The sequence below is a fragment of the Pleuronectes platessa genome, chromosome 19 (assembly GCF_947347685.1).
Source record: "Pleuronectes platessa chromosome 19, fPlePla1.1, whole genome shotgun sequence".
Taxonomy (NCBI): domain Eukaryota; kingdom Metazoa; phylum Chordata; class Actinopteri; order Pleuronectiformes; family Pleuronectidae; genus Pleuronectes; species Pleuronectes platessa.
Window position 1 is genome coordinate 10,464,595 of NC_070644.1, and position 6,000 is coordinate 10,470,594.

Consider the following 6,000-nt stretch of genomic DNA (forward strand, 5'->3'; position numbering starts at 1 on the left):
CTGGGTTCTGTCTCTAGCCTGGAGGGAGCCCAAGCACACTCTAGTCCCAGCCACCACACACCAGAGTAATTGGCCCTTTCACACAGCATAAGCTTCATTACCTGCTGCCCCCATTTGCATTGCAGAATGTAATGTGCCACAGAGTATATGGAGTGAATGCATAAACAGGTTTTGGTTCAATTCATTTTTCAGAGGGGGGTTTGGGGGGTGTGGGCTCTGCGTGAAGTTAGGGGGGCCTTGCTAACTGGCAGAAAATGCCTCTCCTGCTTTGTCATTAGGACCCGGTGAGTTTCCGAGCCTGATGTATGTCTCTGTAGGAGTTTTTCTTATCTCACCATGAGAAAGCCAGTCGGTCTATTAGTTGGTCAGTTCTGAAGTCATTCGACGTGTAAATGTCCCTCCAAAGAAAAACAAATCTGCAGCATCAAGGTTGAAAATCTCTTATCCAATCGTTTGTGAGTTTGTTAAGGAGAGAATGAGTGGCAGAGAATAATTATTTTCTCCCAAATTGAAGCTTGACAAGATTTCAAATTATTTACCTAATAAAACAATGACTGCCTTGATAGGAGAAACATTTTTTTCAGTAACTTTCTGGCAGTGGAGGTTTCTTTTTGGATTGTTTCTTTTTTTTTGGGGGGGGGGGGGGGGGGGGGGGGGGGGGTCTACAATAAACGTCTGTGTTGCTTCTGTAAACGTAAAATCTATAAAACACCAAGAAGTTAAAACAATTTTACTTTGTTGTGTCACAATAAACTGGTATAAAATACTCCTTCAATTAGTGTGTGTGTGTTTAGATATAGCTTAAAAAGCTTTTTGTACATTTCTTGCAGTGTACGGAGCAACATGTATTTGATAGTGTGTGAGTTTTTTCCCATGTTATGTTTGAAATTAATTCATTTGTTTCTAAACCACGTTGAACTAGATGTACATTTTCAACGTAGAAGTAATTTACTTTATTCTTTTCATTTTATGCTAATTTAACTACCTCAATAACATGGTTGGATCAGCTTAAGAAAATACAACACACTGAAACATTAATACAAATTTGCTTCACAGAACTTTTTCTCTGCTTTCCTGCCACACTCACTTAAATATGAATAAAACAATTAAAATGATATGATAAATCTCTTCAATGACTCTTCAGTCTCACTAAACCAGCAGTGATTCTGTCACACAAAGAGACAATCGGTCCTTATAATGGTTCCAAATCACTCTGGCCCCGCAAGACCACTCTGATGCTCAAACAACGATGTCAGTGCTTCTCTCTCTTAACGTCTGAGATCGGTTGCCTGGAGCCTAAACACCTAAAAATACTTTTTCATTGTCATCTAGTGCTTCTTGTTTAGTTTGTGAACCATGCAGGCCTCTCAAGGAAATACTGTGCTCTCTTCTCTCTCTGTGTCTCCTCTCTCCCTTATTTCTCCCCTCTCAACCTAACTGGTTCAAGGCAGATGGCCGCCCACCCCGTGTCTGTTTCTGTTCGTTACAAGGGAGGTTTTATCTCTCCCCTGTTACCAAGTGCTTGCTTATTGTGGGCACTGTGGGGTGTCTCTCTGCTGTATTGTAACGTCTCCGCCTCGCCATGTAAAATGCCTTGAGATTATGTGGGAAAAAAAGAAATTGTCTTCTTGTGCCAACGCCTTCCATTTCCTTCCTGTGCCACGTCATAATGTCCCCTCCGATCCAGACGTGTCAGATACAGTCAGGATTGATCCTCTCAGACTCAGAGATGACCTCAGTGCACTGCATCAGATGTAAGAGGTTCACCCACAGTTGAGCATCATTTCCTATGTGTTAATCACAGCGATTGAACGTAGCTAAGTACTTTCATTCAACAGTGGTACTGGTTCAATTTGGAAGTATTTGTATTTAACTTGAGTATTTCTGTTATATATTTGTTTGCTACTTTGTACTTGTCCTTCACTTCTACAGGGAATTTTACTACAACAGATTTATCTAACAGCCACAGACACAGACTACAAATGTCTTCTAAATTTATCAAATGTTTTTAATTGGACAAAATAGAAGAATTTAATATTATCGGGGCAATATATTCAAAAATAATCCATACATATATATATATATATCCAATTACAGACTCACAGTAGTTTCCTAGAAGATGTAACTTTAATAGAAATGACTCCACCTTGACCATCTACAACAGAAAAATACTGATGATGAATGTGGATTTTTTTTTACTTTTCAAGAAGTATTTTCACATTCAATATTTGTATTTTTATGTGAACGAATTTCTTTTTGCACCACTGGTTTAATATCATGTTCTAGTGTCTGTATGTGTGGGTATTCACATGAGTTCGTGGAAAAAGATAAAAAATGAAAAGAATAATTGATTCAACAGATGAGCATTATGTGGGAGAATCTCAGTTAACCTTCAGTTCCATCACACCTCCGTCTTCAGGTTCCTGTTTGGTGTTCACTGAGTGCTTGTCTAAAGCCTGTGCTGTACCATCAACACTCTACAACGAGTCCCCATATAAAACAATGACATGGACAGTGGTGAGGCCATATGTGACTGCTAATAGGCAGAGGATGTGAGGGTGAGTGGCTGCTGCTATTTTTGTCTGAGCAGGGATAACTGGCTGGACTGTGAGACAGCCGGAACCGCAGTAATGGTCAGTGTCTCCTGAGGGTCTCGGGATGAGGTCGACGCCACCGGGCCGGGCCTCTGCTCTCCGGCAGGCAGGAAACGCTCTGGAAGGGGAGGGGTGGACGGTGGGGTGTAGGGATGAGGGCATGGAAAGAGTAAAGGGCGACAGTGTGTGAGAATACAGGCCGCCGCGCACACACTTGGATACACCTGCACACACACATCATTTGGCTGCTGTGAAGTTTCATCCTAGAGGACACAAAGACGGAGGGCTTATGTGTCACCATGGCGATAACCCTGCTCACTTCTTATTTCTATGTGCACCATGGCAACTGGTGAAATGTCCCACAGCCATAACACAACTTTGTCTCCCATAAATTGTGTTTCTAAACACTTAACTGCAACAGTTAATGCTTTGACTTACGTTTTACATTAATGTAACGAGGGCACGTTGCTATTTCATAGATTTCATGTGCGTTGCCAAAATATCTCATCTTGCAGAACAATGTTCACTCCTGTAGAAATGTTTTCGTTTAACCTTTCAGGTTATGTTAAAGCACTGCTAACCACAGACAGGACCGTTGATGTTAGCACGGCCTGTTGTTGTGCAGGCTTCAAGCGCTCGAGGAACTACTTTCATTTTCAGTCCCCTACAGTTGTATGAATATGTCAACCAGTGCATTTTCCATTTATATATATCTTCTTTCCCAGAATCGTATCAGGTCACACTGACCTCTGACCCTTAACCACTGAGATCCAATCAGTTCATCTTTGAGTTCAAGTGACAACTAATGTGTCAAATAAGTGAACATTTTAACCAAATTTGAAAGTATTCTCCCGCCGAGGCGTTTCTAAGATAACATGTTCACAAGGCAAAACACCGAAATCTAATCAGTTCATCCTCAGGTCAAAATGAACATTTGTACCAAATTTGACGAAATTCCCTTACAGTGTTTTTGAGATATCATGTTCACAAGAAGGAAACGTACGGACGGACAACAGAAAACACACAACACCTGTAACTGGCACGGAGACATAAGAATGGATAGTCAAGCAGTAGTAGAATCATAAGACAAGCAAAGTGCACGCACACCCCCCCCCCCCCCACACACACACACACTCACACACGCACACACACACAAATAATGCACACTCTGTCTTTTCTAATCTAATGGGGTCATCGTTTACACCTCCCTCTCATCTTTGCAATCATGGTCTCCACACAGATCTGACCCAGAAACTTAAGCCTTCAGAAACTTTATTTTTCACCGACAAAAACAAGAAACTGCAACATATAGCGAAACTCACGCTGCGCTCTGTACTGATCTTCTCCGAAAAAGGAAGGAGCACCAGCTCAGTCAGTTTTATGAAATCATGAGAATCTGCAGGTGGTTGCTGGACTTGCTGATGAAAGCTTTAGCAGCTCATGCAGGATGGAACCTACCTGTCGCACTCTGTGTACTCTGTATTCTGTTTGTGCAGCTGTAATTGTGCCTCGGGCTATTACACTGTTAAACTTTGGGGGGGAGGTAATGAAACACTTTGTGGGCTCATCGCCGACAGAGATTAGTCTGGCGAGGAGGCCTGTTGTGCATCTAAATGTGCTGTTAATACCGTGGAGATGAGGTATTGAGATAAAGAGCTGTCTCCTCGCACACACCTGCTCATATAGAATACTTTATTTATGAATGCAGGGCCTCAGTGAATCCAGCAGGGTCTCTTTGACTGCCATCTCCAAAACATCTTCCTCTTGACGAGGCTCACAACAGGCTCGTCCTCTGGCAAATAAAGAAGCCGTTAAAATGCCCATAACCAACAGGGGAGAAGGTTTGTTATGTTGGATCAGTGCTGGAAGAATAAATAAAGTACTTTTTCTCCACAAAGTTCCACCACATAATTGTACCATTGCATAGCCATGATGTATTTTATTTTATGTATGAACAGTGTCCATATTATTATGTGTTATGAGTGTGAGACAGTGAGGAAGTAATGAGTGTAGCACCTCAACACCCATGCAGGCTCAGGAGGGATGAGTGTCTCTACCAAGCAAGACATGTAGAATAGATACATTCATTCTGTACATAACACAAAGCATAACAATAACAATAATAATAATTGTTATTATAATAGTAATAATAAATTGTATTTAACTGTGCTTTTCTAAACACCCAAGGATACCTTAAATAAATAATAAAAGTAAAACCAAACCTTGTTATGAGATAAGGAGAAAAAAACACCTATACATCACTATCTATATAATCTATCTATATTATATCAATTCATGAAATATGATGCAAAAATAGTTGAAAGTAAAGTCAAATAAAAGTACAAGTAAACAGACAATAATGTACTCAAATAAAGGTGTTTACTCAACTTATCTACTTGAGTAAAAGTAAGTACTTGCTTTTAAATATATATTATCATTACAAATATATAATATGTGATACTTGCTGAGTGAAGCCTATTCCCTAATGTAACAGTCTGCTACATCATTATGGCTGAGTCCCGGCAATGTGGTTTCTCTGGAGCTGCGGGCGCACATGGTTCTCATTGAAGGGGGCGGGGTCTAATGTTACCTGCCCGCTCTGATTGGTTCTGTGAATCAATTTCCCTCTCATTACTGATGACTTCAAAAAATGTAAAGCGATGAATTGTAGAAAGAGCTTATATTTGCTGATTTATGATTTATGAGTAAACGTGTATTTACCTGAAAATATATCTACTTAAGTGAAATAAAGCATAAGAAATACCAGAGAAATTAATAAAAAGCATAAACAAATGAACAAAAGTCAAAATCCACAATCTAGATCCAGTCGTAAGCCGTTCCAAAATGTGTCCTGTTTATGAAGTTTTTCTGTGTGGGTGTGGGTGTGTGTGTGTGGTGTGTGTGTGTGTGTGTGTGTGTTTGTGTCTTTGAGTGTCTTTGTGTGAGCTTACTTTCATCAGTGCCCGTGTGGTTGTGTATGGGGTAGAGGCCCAGGAAGGATTGCGGTGGTCCCAGTGTGGCTTTTTGTGCCATCGGCCAGAGGCTTGTGCCCAAGGAAATAAGATGATTAGATCCTTTTCACACCACACAAGACATCAGCAATGACCAGAGCAGGGACACGGGAAATGTGTTTACCTGTAAAGTGCACAGACAAAACTAGTGTTACATTTGAGATCTTGGTAGACTTGATCAAGTTTACTGACTCGCACACGGGAAACCGCTGTTTGTTTCCAGTGTGAAACCGATAGTCGTCGTCTATCCAAAACCATCCCACAGCCCCTAAAGCTGCACGTTTATTTTTCTAACCATTAGCACGGACGTTAACCCAAACCACAAGTTTCTCCTAAACCAAAGTCTAGTTTAGGTGCTTAAACCAAACCATAGGTCCACAACTTGTCTCCATGCT